This window comes from Cynocephalus volans, chromosome 1 (genome assembly GCF_027409185.1).
Source record: "Cynocephalus volans isolate mCynVol1 chromosome 1, mCynVol1.pri, whole genome shotgun sequence".
Taxonomy (NCBI): Eukaryota; Metazoa; Chordata; class Mammalia; order Dermoptera; family Cynocephalidae; genus Cynocephalus; species Cynocephalus volans.
The window spans coordinates 111,837,423-111,856,078 of record NC_084460.1 but is presented as its reverse complement, the minus strand read 5'-3'; the positions used below and the strand labels follow the sequence as shown (position 1 = coordinate 111,856,078).

Below are 18,656 nucleotides of genomic sequence, written 5' to 3'. Positions count from 1 at the left end.
CAGACAGCCCAGGTATATCTGACCTCACAAGTCCTGGAAGTGATAAAAAGGCCAACAGTTAAAATATGATCTGAATAAAAAGCCTTCCCCAGAGAATTAGCAGCAAGACAAAAATTTAGCACAAAAACAGAGTTCAAGGGCTAGCCTCCACAGGAAGTTTCCCAATTTTGGAATTAACCAAAGAACAATAAATTAGGTCCAATGCAGAGTTTAAGTGGTGGTAGTAGTTAATAAGCCAACACAGAACTGAAAAACAACAACGATAAAAACCATGACAAGAGAAAAAGCTCTGATATTAAGCAGTAAAGGTCTAACACTGCCAGTGAACACATAAAAACTAGAAGAGACAGCAGTCTCCTCAAAATGCCCAGGCATCAATGTAAAGACACTATCTAGATCGAGAAAGAACAGAGAAATATGACGCCAACAAAGAAAACAAATAAAGTACCAGCAATGGACCCAGAGGAATAGCAGATTTATGAAATGTCTGACAGAGAAATCAGAATAACCATATTAAGGCTGTTCAGGGAGTGACAAGAAAATACAGAGAGAAAATTAAATGATATCTGGAAAATAATCCAGAAGTAAAATGAGCAATTTGACAAAGGAACTGAATCAATTAAAAACAAACAAACAAACAAACAACAACAAAAAAAAAAACAAATAGAAATTCTAAAAATAAAGAATACATTATCTGCACTGAAAAACTTAACAGAAAGCTCAAACAACGGACTTAAACACAGGAAAGAATCAGTGACCTTGAACATAGAACATATGAAATTATCAAATCAAAGGAGCAAAAAAAAAAAAAAAAAAAAGTGTAAGAAAATAATGAAACAGAAGTATAGTAAATATGGGACTCCCTCAAGCAAAATAACCTCTGAATAGTTAGCATCCTCAAAGAAGAGGAAAAAGAGATATCGCAAGCATATTCAAGGAAGTAATGGCTAAAAATTTCCAAAGTACAAAGAAAGATGAAAGCATCCAGGTTCATGAAGCTCAGAGACTGCCAATCAAATTCACCCTAAGGAATAACATGCAATGCACATCATAATCAAATTATCAAAAACCAATACCAAAGAAAGAATACAGAAAGCAGCATGAGGAAATAAACACATAACATTCAGTGGAACCCCAATATGTCTCTCAGTGATTTCTGGCCCTACAGGCCAGAAGAGAATTGAGCGATATATTCAGGGTGCTGAAGGAAAAAGACTGTCAGCCAGAAATTCTCTATCCAGTTAAACTAACCTTCAAATATGAAGGAGAAATAAAGTCTTTCCCAGAGAAATAAAAGCTATGGGAATTCATCAACTCTAGATGTACCTTACAAGAAATCCTAAAGGGAGGTTTTCAATGTGAAAGAAGTGAATGCTAAGGAGCACCATGAAAACATTCGAAGGTACATAACTTAATAGTAAAGTGAGTTCACGGACAACCTCACAATACTCTAGTGTCATAAAGGTATGAATAAACCACTTACATCCTTAATACGAAGACTAAAAGACAAACCCTAAGAAGACACTAATACATACAACAACTGTGTAAGAGACAGGTAATATTAAAAAATGTAACCTGGGCCGAGCCCGTGGCGCGCTCGGGAGAGTGCAGCGCTGGGTGCGCGGCGACGCTCCCGCCGCGGGTTCAGATCCCATATAGGAATGGCCGGTTCGCTCACTGGCTGAGTGCCGGTCACGAAAAAGACAAAAAGAAAAAATAAATAAATAAAAAAATAATAATAAATAAAAAATAAAAAATGTAACCTGAAACAACAAACTGTTAAAAATGGGAGGGCAATGACACCAAAGTGTAGAGTTGGCTTTGTTTTTTTCTCTTTTGTTAGATATCAAAGTTAAGTTGTTATTGGTCTAAAAATAATTTGTTATAACTATATAAGTTTTTTTTTTAGTAAGCCTGGTCATAAAAACTTATAAGAGACATACTGGAAGTAAATAGTGAGAAATTAAAATATACTGCTAGAGGAAACCACTCATCACAAGGGAAGATAGTAAGATTGGAAACAAGGATCAAAAAAACAACCAGAAAAAAAGTATAAACTAACAGTAACAAATCCTTATGTATCAATAATAACTCTAAATTTAAATGGGTTAAATGCCCCAATTAAAAGACACAGAGTGGCTCAATGGATATAAAACAAGAACCAACAATATGTTGCCTATAAGAAACTTACTTAACTGACAGACATGCTGGCTGAAAGTGAAAGGATGGAAAAAGATATTTCATGGAAATGGAAACCAAAAAAGAGCAGGAGTAGCTATATTTATTTCAGATAAAATAGACTTCAAGCCAAGGAAAGTTAAAAAAAAAAAAAAAAAGATAACATAATTATATAATGATAAAGAGATCAATTCAATGAGAGGATATAACAACTCTAAATAATACACACCCAACTCTGGAGCACCCAGTTACATAAAGCAATTACTATTAGACCTAAGTGGAGAAATAGACTCCGACACAATAATAGCCGGGGATAATAATTTAACACCCCACTTTCACCAAAGAACAGATCATTCAGACAGAAAATCAACCAGGAAACATCAGAATTAATCTCTACTCTAGGCCAAATGAACCTGAAGAACATTTATAGAACATTTCATCCAACAGCTCTAGAATACACATTCTTCTCAGCAGCACATGGAACATTCTGCAGAATAGATCATGTCAGGCCACAAAACAAGTCAACAAATTTTAAAAAATTGAAATCATATCAACTACCTTGCTCTACCACAATGAAACAAAACTGGAAAACAACAAAAGGTACATTAGAAACCATAGAAATACACAGAAATTAAACAACATTCTCCTAAACAATGAATGGGTCAAAGAAAAAAATCAAAAAAGGAAACTTGGAAATTCCTGGAGACAACTAAAAATGAAATCATAACATACCAGAACCTATAAGATATATTGAAAGCAGTTCTAATCGGGAAGTTTATGCAATAAATGCTTACATCAAAAGAGAAGGAAGACTCTAAACAACCTAACGTTACACCTCAAGGAGCTGGAAAAACAGCAACAAACTAAACTCCAAATCAGTAGAAGAAGAAAAGTAACAAAGATCAGAGCAGAAATAAATGAATTAGAGATTTAAAATACATAAGATTAGTAACACAAAGAGTTGAATTTTCAAAAAGATAAACTAAATTGATAAGCCTTTAGTTAGACTCAGAAAGAAAAAAGAGAGAAGACTCAAATAGATAGAATTGGAAATGAAAAAGGAGACATTACAACTGATACCACAGAAATACAAAGGATCATAAGAGACTACTATGAACAACAACTACGTGTGAACAGATTTGAAAACCTAGAAGAAATGAATAAATTCCTGGACACATATGAATTATCAAGGGCAAGGTTGAATGATGAAGAACTAGAAAACCTAATCAGATCAATAATGAGTAATTAGATTGAAGCAGCAATAAAAAGTCTCCCAACAAAGAAAACCTCAGGACCAAATGGCTTTACTGGCAAATAATACCAAACATTAAAAGAAGAGCTAATATTAATTCTTCTCAAACTATTAGAAAATATTGAAGAGGAAGGAATACATCCAAATTCATTCTACAAGGCCTTATACCAACATTAACCTTATACCCAAACCAGAAAAAGATACAACAGAAAAAGAAAATGACAGACCAATATCCCTCATGAACACAGATGTGAAGATCCTCAACAAAACACTAGCAAACAGAATCTATAAACACATTAAAAAGATCATTCACCATGATCAAGTGGGATTCACCCCAGGAATGCAAGGATGGCTCAACATACACAAATCAATAAATGTGATACATCACATCAACACAATGAAGAGAAAAATCCACATGATCATTTCAAAAGATGTGGAAAAAGCATTTGATAAAATCCACTCAACACTCAACAAAATGGGTGTAGAGGAAATATACCTCAACACAATAGAGGCCATATGCAACAAACCCGACAGCTAATATACTGAATGGACAAAAGTTGCAGGCTTTTCTTCTAAGATCTGGAACAAGACAAGGTGTCCTACTTCCCCATTCTTATTCAACATAGTACTGGAAGTTCAAGAGAGCACAACAGAGCGGAGAAACAAGAAAGGGTGTCCAAATTGGAAAGGAGGAATTCAAACCATCTCTATCAGCAGATGACATGATCCTATACACAGAAAATCCCAAAAACTCCACACACGGCCAACTAATTTTTGATAAAGGTCCCAAGAATATACAGTGGGGAAAGGACAGCCTCTTCAATAAATAGTGCTGAGAAAACTGGACATCCACATGTAGAAGTTTGAGACTTGACCCCTATCTCTCAACATACATAAAAATCAATTCAAAATAGATAAAAGACCTAAATTTATGACCCAAAATGAAACTACTAGAAGAAAACAGAGGAAATGTTACATGAAATAGGAGTGGGAAGTGCTTTTTTGAGCAAGACTACAAAGGCACAGGCAACTAATGCAAAAATACACAAATGGGACTACATCAAACTAAAAAAGCTTCTGCACAGCAAGGGACACTATCAACACAGTGAAGCAACAACCTACAGAATAGGAGAAAGGGTTTGCAAGCTATACAAAAGACAAGGGGCTAATATCCATAATATATAAGGAACTCAAAACCAATTAAAAAACAGGCAAAGGACCTGAAAAGATATTTTATAAAACAAGACATGCAAATGGTCAGCAGGCACATGAAAAAAATCTCAACATCACTAATCTTCAAGGAAATTCCAACTAAAACCATAATGAGATATAATCTCACTCAAGTTATAAAAGCTATTATCCACAAGACAGAAAATAACAAATGCTGGCCCTACTACATTGTTGATAGGAATGTAAATTGGTGTAGCCATTATGGAAAACAGTATGGAAGTTCCTCAGGGAACTAAAAATAGATCTGCCTTAGGACTCAGCTATCCCACTACTGAGTATATACCCAAAGGAAATGAAATCAATATATCAAAAAGACACCTGTGCTCCCATGTTCACTGTAGCACTCTTCACAATAGCTAAGAGATGGAATCAACCTAAATGCCCAGCAACACATGAATGGATTAAAAAACTGTGGTGTATACACATAATGGAATACTATTCAGCTATAAAAATAAATAATACCCTATCATTTTGAACAACATGGTTAGAACTGGAAACCATCATGTTAAGTGAAGTAAGCCAGGCACAAAAAGACAAATACCGCATGATCTCGCTTGTAAGTGAAATTTAAAAAAAAAAAAAAAAAAAAAGTAAGAAGTGCTTCTCACAGAAGCAGAAAGTAGAATGATAGTTACCAGAGGCTGGTTGGAGAGGGAGTGGGAGAGGGAAAGTGGTGGACTAACAGGTACAAAACTATGCTACCTACCCTAAGTGAATCATTGTGCAGTATATGCATGCATTAAAACAACACACTGTACCCCACAAATATGTACAAGTAAATATTAAAATATATATTTTTTAAAAAGATTACTTTTAGGGCCGAGCCCGTGGCGCACTCGGTAGAGTGCTGCGCTGGGAGCGCGGCGACGCTCCCGCTGCGGGTTCGGATCCTATATAAGAATGACCAGTGCACTCACTGGCTGAGTGCCGGTCACGAAAAAACAAAACGACAAACAAAATAAAAAAAATAAAATAAAATTTAAAAAAAAAAAAAAAAAAAAAAGATTACTTTTATATTCAATGGAATGTATTCTTTATTCTCATAAGTATCTGTCAGGCATGTTAAACTGATGGCCGTAATTATTTTTATTTATTTATTTATTCTTATTTAATTTTTTTTTTAATTAATTAAAAAACAGGAAAAAACTTACAATGGTTTAAAATATCTTTGAAAGGTTATAATTTTGCATCGGGTGAGGCAATAAAGAGGTATTTTTGTTTTCAACTTCATGTTTTTCTGTACTTTCCACGTTAAAGAAAAAAGTAACCTTATTATCAGTAGCTAAAACTTGGTGATGGGGTAAAATGATCTCAGCTACCACTCTTGAAATCAAAATCACAGGATTTTAATTGGTGCAGTTCAAAACATTGCTGCCAATTACCGGGACACTACTAATACTAATCAGTCCTTGATGGACACATAAACCACACACACACACATACGCACGTTATTTAAGTCCCCCATAGAGTTCTTGTCAGAAAGATGCAGACATAAATATCTTCTGTGCAAGGTATCAGTACTTGTTCATTTCACAGTGCTGTGATCTGCAAACACTACAGCTAGTGCTTGGTTATTCTTAATAGCTTCAGAGGCAGAAATAGCAAAAACAGTATGGCCTGGTGTGGCACTCCAGAGCAGTTTTTGTCCTAGAAGCTTTTCCATTTAATTAATTCTCACAACACTTCTGATCCAGTATAATATACTGTGAAGACAAGCAGTTCCCTGGACAACTGTAGACACCAATGCCATTATGTCAAGTTGTCTTCTCAAAAATAAAATCAAGTCAATTGGGAGCCCCCAGATGCTATCTTGAAAATCTTCATTTCCTATTCCCTAATTTAACAGAAGCAATGATCCAGGTGAGGCCCTGCACTTACATGTTCATAAAACTAGCACATCATCACGTTAAAACCAAGACAGCCAGCATTTTAAGGAGTGCCTCCCCCACCATAACATTCCAATGAGATAGTACGTCATCAGTTTTGAACTTGAGAGGTCTCTGAGGCTCCTGTTTATATAAAAACCTATATAGTACAGTATACCTAGTCCCTAGCATGCACGTGTCTGGAACTGGATAAAATGCCATGATGTGAGGGTTAATTCAATTCAAGAGTGTTCTATAACATAGGAATGGAAAGAGGGAGAGGAGCCTATTTCCACAGCAAGCAACCTCATTCACTGAATCATCCCCTCAAGGGCCCTGCATTTTTCTCCAATCAGACCGGGAATTTAGTGAAAAATAGAGTTAAATCAATTAGCCAAGAAATAATAAAACCCAATCCTGGTGAGTATAGCATATGTACATTTTTACATGACTGGTAGCACTGGAAGTTGAAATAATTCTTCTGGTGGGCAAACTTGCAATGAAGAGCTGTAATACTGATCATACTTAACATTAATTGTTTATATTAAAGAAAGTATTGTAGGGTGGTTGTGGAAATCACGGTAAACTGATGTGATGGAATGTTATGCAGCTGGAAAGCAAGGGAATATGAATTCAAAATAATGGTTTATAAAGGAAAATAAAATAAGAGTGCATACATACATTGACAAAAACTATGTAAACCAGGTATGTTTTAAGGTTGATAGGAATATCGATATTTTAGCAATGTGATTCAATGTTATAAATAGGATCATACTATTTTTTTCTCTCCCCTAGTATTGTGAAGGTTGTTGATTCCATCTATTAATTACCTTCAAGATTTCCAGTTCTCACTATTAACTTATGAGAGCCCTATTCCAGTTCACTATCACTGGTGACCTAGTTTACTGCAATAAATAAACACACCATTTATATATGGGATTTTTCTTTTTAGGAAACATACTCTATGCTGCAACCACAAAACACACATTTCTAAATGAGAAATCTGATTTCCTTTATTAAAATCCCTCAAAGGTTCTCATTGCTCTTAGGATAAAGTTCAAATTCTTTCCTGGTAGAACTACTGCTTTGCTTTTTAGTCTCATTCTTTACTTCCTTCTATATGGGATTCGATGCTCCAGCCATCCTGTGATTACCATCACTTGAACACTTACCAACCTGCTTCCATCTCTCAACTCCTAACCAGTACTCATCCTTCAGATTTCGGATGAAATGACATCTTCTGGAAAGCTAGTCCTGGTCCTTCAAGACTAGATAAGGTCCCTACCACGAGGGTCCCTTTAATAACTTTATTTCCTTTATGATAACCCTTGTCCATTGTCTTGCAATTACTCCTTTTATGTTCTCATCCCCTCTAAGCTCCATGTGGGTGGGGACTTTGTCTTTCTATTTCAGCATTCTTCCCTTAGGGCATAGCAAACAGATTCTCCGTAAGTTTTTGATCCACAAAAGAAAGTTATTCAGATAACATATTTCTGACAAACTCTATAAGAGAGAAATACATTGAATAGAGCAAAAGCAACATTATAAGTGTCCCACGCTCTTCTCCATCTCCTAGCAGTTTTGTGAGGCCAAACCTTCAACCATTCATCTAAGAAGTATTTAAGTAGGACAGAGAGTTCTATAATTCACTCTAATTAAACAAATTCTGAGTTAGTTTATGCCCCTTGGGTTACTTAGCTGTAGATAACAGTAAAGGTGGTGAGCATGGTTTAGTAGTTTTTGGTTATAATCAACTATTATAATAGAACCAATCATTCCACTCTATTATCGCTACTCAGAGCCCTTAAAAGATAAAAAGATGACTAAAATGGGTGAGATCCCTTCTCTCAGAAAACCCCCAAGTCCTGGAGGAGCTTCTCATTGCTGAAATTTGCGTGTCAGTGGTAGAAATTGCACCTTTGAGACAAGAGTCTGCAAAGAGTTATTTGGGGCAAATGTAGTCACAAAGGAATTTTTGAGAAGAAATAAACTTGATTTATTTGTGCATGAATAAAATGTACAACACTCTTTACAGAGTCATGGGGGACTAAAGCTGAAAGAAATGTGAACATCATAAATTTCTACCTTCTCATCAAGGAAACAAGGCTTAGGAAAGATTTTCCCCAAATGATATGGTCTTGAAAGGGTCAGGATTTTCCCAGTTGTCCAGACTCTAAGTCCAATATTCCTACCATCACTGACCAGACTTGCTAATAAGCCTGCAAAAAGGCAACAGACCCAATTTTGTTTTTCAACGAATGTGGACCTCAGTGTACAGACACCAGGCGGCGGTGCATGGAAATCACCAATGAGGCTCAGTGGGGACAAGCAGGGTTGCTGTGTTTTCATACAGGAGTTTCCAAAATAGTAGTGGAATTCAATAAGGGAAGCCACCAGAGTGAGCAAGTGGCTATATTTGCTCCAGTGGAAACAAACAGACCCTCGTTCACATATTTCCAAAGGAATTTGGGTGACCAAAAGCCAAGCAAAAAAGGAATAGGTGGTGGGTTCCAGTCTTCAGAAAATTCCATGAGTACGATTTGCTAAGACCTATCAAATATTTCAAATAAAATATTGAAAGGACACCACATTTAGAGCACATTAAGCTTATAACAAAGTCACTAGATGTTTGCTCAGTTTTTCTGTTTTATTTTTATTTTTTCCCTCGGGCAGAAAACATGCTCATTTTGAAATGATCACTGTATTATTATGATCTGAATGTACGTCAACCACATTACACATTGTATAGGGGAAAGAAGTTTTTCTCCTAACATATTTCTTCTTGGAAATGGAGGCTGTTTGTCCACTTATTGTCGATGCATAAAAGGGCTGAATCACAGAAGGGTATAATTTCTAAGGAGAGAGCACTTTTGCCACAGAGTAGGAGGAAGGGTAGAAAATGTTGTCATAAAGAGTTGCTGTTAGGGACAAATAAGAGCTCTATTCACCAAACCTGTACACATCTCTTTATCCTTGTAAAATAAGCTATGAAAGTACATAATGACTAACTGTAGCAAAATTACTCACATTCTAACTTTGCATAATCACTAAAATGGTTCTGGTTTTTTAACCCTCCCCCTTCAACAATTCCGCACTCTTAAAAAATTTTTTTTCAACCACAGCACAAATGGTTACAGCAAACGAGTGTACCAGGCACATCTGCTGTTCCAGAAAGAATTCACTCTCCTGTGCCAAATCCACGTCTATCGGAAGAAATAAAAATAAATTGTGAGCAGGGTCAGCAAATGCCCAGATAAATCCTGCACTGACCACATGGGGTAGATTCATTTCTGGTAGTTTGGTGTGGTCTGAAAAGGATGAAATGGAGGGATGATCTGGAAGCAAGGGTCTCTCTCATGCCTGTCTTTGTCACTCAGTCACTGAGTAAGTACACAGTTAAGATAGCTCCCTTCTCGATTTTCTGGGCAACTATTTTAAAAATAGGACTGAGTTTATAACCTCAGAGGTGAAAGGCAACTGGCAACATACTTTGAAATATACAAATAATCTCTTTAAAAACAACAATAATGACAGAAGTAATAACAGCCCTAGTTTGAATGGTCTCAAACCATCCCTTGCTATTTTGTCTATTTATATTGTTGAAAGCTTTTCTGATAGAGCTTGTTTGATATTTGAGATCATGCAGTGCAGTAAATGTCCTAGAATTTGGAAAAGTAAAAAATTTGTTTTCTCTTTCATAGATAGACACTGTTAGCTGGAAATTTGAGGATAGCTTGTGGGAGGGAATGCCATAATTTTGACCATGGTACAAGGCAACAAAGCTCTATGGGAGAACAAGGCAATGGGGGCTAAGCCAAGATCAGGGCATAGGCACCACTGCTGAAATCCTCCCCAGCTGGGGGATACCTAATTTGCTGGCTGACAGAGTTCGATCATTTTTCCTTTCTTTTGAGAATAGCAAATAACAAATTCAAAAATAAATATTTTTTGAGACACAATTTTAAATTGGGACAAGGCTTAGAAATCCTGGGTCTCAACAAATTCACTTACATTCTTCTTTATGTCTCAATTTCCTAATTATAAAATGAGGGGATTTGATTGAAGAACTCAGGGATTCTGGGTAACTAAAGGCATCTCAGGGACACCTTTGATGTCAGATAAATTCTGGTAACTGAAATCCTTTGGAAAGGTATATAAACTGAACCCTGTCATTCTGACACTATTTTCAATATTAATTTTTATAAGTCTCATGATCTATATATGTTACAGAACACTTAGTCCTCTTATACTATAATGTTAAAAGAAAATAACAGGATATAAGCTGTAGATATGGGTAGTAGCAATACAGGTATTTTGTTATTTTTTTCTTCCTTCATAAAATGAATGTGTTTGCTTATATTTAAACCAAAATAGCTTTATTTACAGAGAAAAAAATCGTATCCCCAAACATCTCTTCCTTTCAGAGTATGCACTGCATGTTTCCAAACCACTCAAAAGCAAAGAAATATGGCATTTAGTTGGGTCTATATGTATGACCTTAGAATCTCTTTTTGAAAAATGGTGTCATTCATGTAGTCATCAACCATTTACTGACCATCTTCAAAATATCAGGGATTTGTCAGCTGTTGGATAAAAAGTTGCCCTTCCTGGCCTCAGTGAATTCAAGTATAGTCAGAGAAACCGGCAGAACATCAGTGGAAACTTCTCAAATTTCCAGAAGTCTGACAAACCCTACTTGGACCACGGTGCTCCAAGCAACCCCTTCATTTTTAAAGATAGAGCTGAGTTCCAGCCAGCCAAACGACACCAGCTTATGAGGCAGAGGACCAGGGTCCTTCATTCTACTCTCCCGCTGCTGAACGGCTTTAGGCACATTCATGTGTTTGTGACTCAGCTCATTCCCCCTCAGCATGCTGGGTTGGCTAAACATGCTTCTTCACACTTCACACGGGCAGCTGAATTCAAGCATGCTCCCCCAGCCTGCTCTTCCCCTGATATCCATGTATTTCAGACAATTGCTATCACTTAGGTAATTATTATGCATTCTCAAGTTTGAGAAACATTGTTCTAAACTCAAGAGTAGGGACTGTGTACTAATACTCCTCTCTCCAGCCTTTGGTAACGCTTAGAACATGGTAGCATAAAGATTAAACCATAGAATGTGTGTTTGTGTGTATGTGTTTGTGTGTGTGTGTTTGAGCCTCTGTGGGTCTAGGATGATTGGCATTATAGAAATGCAAGAACATTATAAGCAGCATTAGCTACATCATTATTTGGTAAGAAAAAAGAAAAAAAATCACGAGGAAAAAAAAAAAAGAAAAAACACCACAAATGATCTCAAGCATCAGAGGTATAATCTGTAGAGTTATTTATTCTATTGCTAGATTTCTTCTTTCAAAAGAAGTTTAAAAAAATAAAAAATTAGAAAGAAAAACATATTTCCCATGGATACTGTCCATAGACGATAGGAAGCAGAACTATTTAAGAAGATATTTTACTATTATAAAAAAGTAGTTCGACATTAACTGTATTTATTTCTGTGTCTTTTCATGATCTTTTAATGATGTTTGAACAAAACGATGATGTGAATGAGAGCTCTCATGTAAGATACAGATTCTTCATTAAAACAGTGATGCTAATTGCAGAAAATATGGGAAACGTTAGTAAGATTAATAAAGAAAATTTTAAAACACCCATAATTCAAAACTTCAGTGATAGCAACTGCTAAATTTGGTAACTTTATTTCTGAGCTTTTTATGTCTATATATTTATATGTTTATTTGTGTGTGTGTGCGTGAGCATGTGTGCATGAGTGTGATTGGTATGGATGTTGTTTAAATGTGAACCCTGTTTATGTGTAGTATATAGCTTATTTTTTCATTTAACGTTATATCATAGATCTACAACAAATTTTAAAAGGCTCCATAAAAGCTGTTTATGGTGTGGTAACCAAGTACTCAATCTGCTTTAACAGATCTGAACACTCCAATGCAATAATCTCTTATTTATCATACATATTCAATTGCAAAACCAAGAACAGGACACAAGCATTAAGATTTTTCCACTGTCCTAAACTATACTATACTGTTTTCACAAAGCAATTTGTTTCTGATAACAAAGATTTGAGGAGGTGAAATAGTATATCAAAATGCCAGGCATGCACTTCTAACAAAATGTCAATTCCCCACCTACTCACTTCTCATGTATATCAGATAATCTTCTTTCAATCAGCCACACAATATACATGCAATTCAGACACATGCCAAATACCTCACTTTTAAACCCTCTGATATTGAATTCCAAAAGCCTTATTGTCTCAAGAGAACTGATATTTGAGATGGAGCATCTAAGAGCAATCATTTATTATTGTTGTTATTTCCATTATTATTATTATTATCATCAAATTCCTTATACCTCTGTAACAGGTAAATTGTCAGGAAGCCAATGTAGAACCACAGGATCAGGGCTGTGTGGAAGAAATGTTAAGCTGGCATAAAGGAGCCGACCAAGAAACTACTGCAATAATCCAGACAAGAAATGATGAGGCCCTAACTAGGGACAGAGAATTTGAAAGAAAAAGGCTCCTAGAGCATTAACTATAGAGTCTATACTTCCAGAAATTTTTTCCCAGCCTATCTTTTCCTAGCATCTTTTACTTTGTACAATAATATTTCCTAATATGAATATATATGGAGCAAATGAGATCCACTGGTGTGGCTGGTTTGAAAATATGCTTGAAACCAACTTTGTTAAGAAAATTACTAATCTGAGGGGCTGGCCGGTTGCTCAGTTGCTTGATTAGAGTGCAGTGTTTTAACACCAAGGTCAAGGGTTGAGATCCCCGTACCTGCCAGAAGATCCCCATACCAGCCAGCTGCCAACAATAAAAAAAATTTAAAAATTAAAAAATAATAATAAAAATAAAATTTAAAAAAATTAAATTACTCTTTGGGCTGACTGGTTAGCTCAGCTGGTTACAGTGTGGTGCTGCTAACACCAAGGTCAAGGGTTTGGATCCCCCATACCAGCCAGCCAGCAAAAAAAAAAGATACTAAACTGGAGTGTTGGAACAAAGAGAGAGAAATGAAATCATGGAATAAAGCTATGTTTAAACTGAAGGCCTAAATTCTGTTAGTCAAATTAGTTGACATTATTCACATTTAGTAGTTTATAGATCCCTGAAGTAAGTGATTTGTTTCCTTCATTTGGGAAACAGAAGTAACAGTGGTCATGTGCATCTTTTATCAGAGGGACTAGACGAGTTTGTGGTGAAGCAAAACATAGGTGTCCAAGTGACCTAAATAATTTTACTTTTGACCAAAATTCAAAGACATAATCTTGCCTCTGATTCTGAAAGTTTTCTGGCTATAGAGATTCTGGGGAATTATCAAAGAAAGCAACACAACAAAACCCCCAAACTATACTGTATTCATTTCATATACTTATTAGACTTTGAATAGTTTAACTAAAACTGAGATTTTGGGGTCAGAAAACACCACCAATTTGACTTTGTTAAATAAATTGCTAAACTAAGTTCTCCAGTGGTGCTGAACCTCATAACTGAAGGCTTTACAGACCATGGGCCATTTAAATATAACTCAGTTCCAGATATCTAGCAAAACTGGGTCAACATTTCTACATGCAGCCTGGGTTAAATCTGGGGAGTGGATGAGCCCTTGAGTTTCCCACACTCCTCACCACTCCCTAGTATTCACAATCAGAAAGCAGTTGTCAGTTAACCATCTGTCTTCTTGCTTGTGCTGTAGTTTGTCCTATAATGAAGGGTAAAGTGAAATATTTCTTTTGTAATAATATATCTATTTTTAAAAAGGGAGGAAAGGAAATTTGCTTTAAGAAATATAGAAGGAAATGTAGATTATTCCTAGAAGTTCTATATGTAAACAAGAAGCATCCATAAAAAGTGAACACAACCTATGATATCATTATGAAAGAAGCCAGACTTTTGATCTGCTTTGTTTTTTTACATTGCTTACATGGATCTGTGATATTGCAATTGCCACCCTAGAATCAATGAACTGTCACTCAGCACTGAAGAAGAAGAGAGGTTATCCACGTCTGTGTAAAAGAGTGCTCTACATTGCAACAGACACAGAAATCTGACATAACAACAGCACTGTAAAGCAAACAAAACAACTACAATAATAGAAAGCTAAAACAAAAACAAAATCAAGCAAAAATGCTGTGAACGGCAACAGCACAACCTTGATTTTTTCCAAATGAAGCAATACAATCTAAACATTTCCTGTCTTTGACTCAAAATTTTATTTTTAAATAAGTCTACAATTTTCAAAGTCCAATAATAAAATATCCTCCACTAGAATTTGTGAAACTATCATGTTTTAAAATTTGTTTTTAAAATATAGCAAGTAAGTAGCTTTGATATGTAAAAAAACTAAACTACTTTGAGCCTCACAAATTTTCAGACATAAAAAAATGCAACATAACTTTTTTTATCATGGGACATAGGGTGTTAACACTTTATTTCAGGCTATAATCTTTTTAAAGACATACAAGCATTCAAGTTTTCAGAATGTTAACTAATGGTCTGTAACTCACATGAACATGACAAAAAAAATCATGCAGGCATTGAGTTTCTTCCATGGTTTTCATAAAGATAGTATCCATGTTCATAAAACAGATGCTTGTAAATATTTTACTTATCTAATTATCCATGATAAAGAATGCCATTCATAAGATAGAAGTAACAGATCTGCTTTCATTTTCTTTTAAATAAGGAATTTGCCATACTTTTGCAAAATGAGAGCTAAATGAGGGAGGAAACACAAGAGGAACTCACATATTGCTTAAATAGACTAAATGTATTTCTTATTTTGGTTCCTCCTCATTTTCAGGCCTTTGTCAATGCCCAGAAATGATAAACTTAATGCAAAAATAAGGAACCATATCGTGCACACACAAAAGTGTATCAAATTAAATATATGTATATCTATAAATAAAACCATCCCCCCTCATCAAATACGCACTCATCACAAGGTTCTGGGCTCTTTGAAATAGAGAGAAAATCATCACAGAAGATCCCTGGACTCAAGGAATTCACATACCAGGAAAAGAGACAAAGCACGCTTGTAAATACCTATAACAGACAGTTGAGAATGATAGGTAACACAGAGAAGCATATTAAGGTTTCAGATGGATCGTTCCCATTCTAGTATGCAGAGAGTGGCTCTCGTAGAATTAGAACACAAAGATGGCTGCGTGTTTGTTGCACACAAGCGCCTGCTTTAGAGAAGGAGTGTAGATTGCTTTTCAAGCAAATGATGTGAACATATACACAGGCAAAAGGCTAGGGCATATATGGAGAATAATCGAATGTGGCAGGAATTTATTAATAGTTTATAACATTATGTTTCAGTCCTTATTTAAATGCTTTACATATAATTAAGGAAGAGTCCATTATAATCACCATTTTATAGATGAGGAAACCGAGGTCTAGTGAATTAAGTTACTTGTTCAAGATCACAGAATAAGCTAATGTTTGTATCTGAACCTTAACTTTGTGACTCCAAAGTTGTTCTGCTAGCCACCTCACTCCATAAAGGCAAGTACACAAAACAAGGCTGCAGAATTAGAACAGGACAGACCATGAAGGGTAACAGCTGCCTTTAATTTCAGTTGACAACTAATCTGATAGAATTAAGGGACAGATATTAGGGCAAAAGAAGGGCAGGGGAGGGACACTCAGTGCTGTTGGAAAAAAAACATTGTGGAGAGAGCAATTACTTTCTGAAGAGAGGGGACTGTTGTTTCATTAAGAGTAAGGACACACACACCTCTGATGCAAATTATTTCTGTTTAGCTGAGGGTGACATTTTCAAACAGACTTGAAAAAGGCAGCTTGCAAAATGCTATTTTATTAAAGCCCTGTTATAGCTGCATATGCTATTCCATGTCTACATATGATGAAAAAATAATATTTTTAAATACCAAAGTTTTTTCTCCACGTGTAGTGCAATTTACAATTCTTTCCTCATAGGACAATAGGGGAATTTAATGATCATGTTAACACACTGTGAAAATTAATATCGACGATGAACACAAAACCAGAAGCATGATTTTCCATTCCTTAAGAACCATCACAGCCCAATGTACTGTATATTTGAATGATCAATTTCTGTATTACGGTTTTTTAAAAGGAATTAGAGGAGGGCGGAGACACAAAGCAAGCAGGTGAATTGTTCCCTATACCTCTTAAAGAGCAAGCTCACTAAAAAACAAGAAATCTGTTTTATTTTAAAGAAAAATAACACTACATCCTACAAGATTCCTTGCTAATTTAAAGTCCTGAGTAGTGGATAATTCTGGCCTGCAATATATTAATTTATATTCAAAATTCAACAGACACACAGCACATAACCAATTTAGGAAAGGCTGTTTCAAAACACACTGCCTTTTTATTAGCCTATTATCCAGAAGTTATGGTAATTTCTTAATAAAGTTATGGAAACAGACCACATTATTAATTGTATTGCAAATATAATATTTAATTAAAGATGCATTATGTTGATAGAATTTAGCATCACTCTAAATGCCCTCTTGTGCTCCAGTCCTCAGTAGAGAGTCAACTTTCTTTACAAAAACATTTCAGGCCCATTATATTTTGTTGAAAATATCTAGGACGAAGAGGGGCACTCATAGGTAACTGTCCTATATGACACTGCCCAACAGTCTGCAGGTCCATTTATCTTACAAATAGCTTCTCTCTAAACGTGTGTTGGTGGAATGGGTGCTGCTTTGTGGACTCTCACAGACCTTCAACTATTTCTAATTTTTAAAAGGATACTCTAATGATTTTTATTAGTTTAACACCAAGTTGTCTTAAATATACTTCCCAAAGTTTTCCAGATTCCTTTCTAATGTCAATTAGACCTAGTCAATGGTGGACTAATGAGAGCTATTTAGTAGTGATTCATAATTTACTGCACTTGTGCTGTTCCCTGCAGGGCTTTTTTTCTCCCACTAAACCATATTCATATCTCATTCCCACTGCTTCATGACTATTTTTTGGTTTCAATTTTACTGCTGGCATTTAGTTAAGAAAGAGACTCTTCCATAATATGCATAGAACTTTTCCTCTTAAAAATGTCAAATAAAAATGTTTCCAATGTAAAAACAGTGCAGACAACTTCAATTAAGATAGCTAATCTCAATAACAATAAAAACAACAATAAAAAAGTGTCCTTTCCTCTGGTCTAAAAGGTACTCCACCTTGCTAAGAAAATCGAAACAAACCTGCACATAGACACTTCATTAGGGAGCAATTACCTTGCTCTACCTAAAAGTAGGATGTAAAAGATCTTCATACCTCATTCTTCCTCAAGGATACCTGTCCAAACTGTAATCTTTTATTCCCAGATGCAGCAACAGGCTATACGTTTGAAGATGATTGACTTGAAGATGATTGAAGAGACTGTACAGCAGTGTTACCTAAAAATGCTCTTCTCTGTATAAATTGATATATGTATACATATATACAGATATATGTTAACATGTGTGTTCACATTTATTTCGTACATATTAGCAAAAGAATAGAAATAATCTTGGCAATTCAGATATAAAACAAGTACGTTTACACGTTTTCTTTTTTTTTCCCCACATATATACACTGATACTTAGCAGGTTTGCAACTGTAAATGGTTTTGACATTTCCACTTCAGAATTTTAAAAGCTGGATTTGTAGCTCAGGGGCAAAAGCAGTATGTATATCTAAACATTAGGACTAAAAGAAGGGTGTCAAGTCCCCTAAGCTGGTCCATTCAGTTAGAGAAGGGTCCATTTCTTGTGGTCCTTCCTTTCCTCGCTGGGGGCAGTGCTGTCAGTTGTGAGAAAACTGTCCACTCTACTCCCTAAGAATGCATTCAGTTGCCCAGGGAATGGCAAGCTCAGAAGTCAGCTTCCAAAATAAGGAAGGGAAGAAGAAAAGAAAAGAAACTGACATACCCCAACATAAAATGGTGAGGGTTAAGAGTAGAAAAATGTAAAAGGGAGAGGGTTAAGACAGTGTGTTTAACCAACCCATAGGAACTTGCTATAAAAATCAGACATTAAAAATGCCTTTGCAACAAACTCATTAAACTCTAACATATTATTCTATTTTTTTGAAAAGTCTGAATTCTCTAATTGAGTCACTG

General features: G+C 35.5%; 1 protein-coding gene and 1 long non-coding RNA gene across 11 annotated transcripts in view; one reads left to right on the top strand and one right to left on the bottom strand.

The window, feature by feature from the left end:
* Positions 1–18,656, bottom strand: part of LPP (LIM domain containing preferred translocation partner in lipoma) — a 670,167-nt gene that overhangs the window by 265,953 nt on the left and 385,558 nt on the right. The gene's annotated exons all lie outside the window — the stretch shown is intronic.
* Positions 9,827–18,013, top strand: LOC134377568 (uncharacterized). Its single transcript, XR_010023541.1, has 2 exons — positions 9,827–9,909; positions 17,881–18,013. It is a non-coding gene; the product is annotated as an uncharacterized LOC134377568 (long non-coding RNA).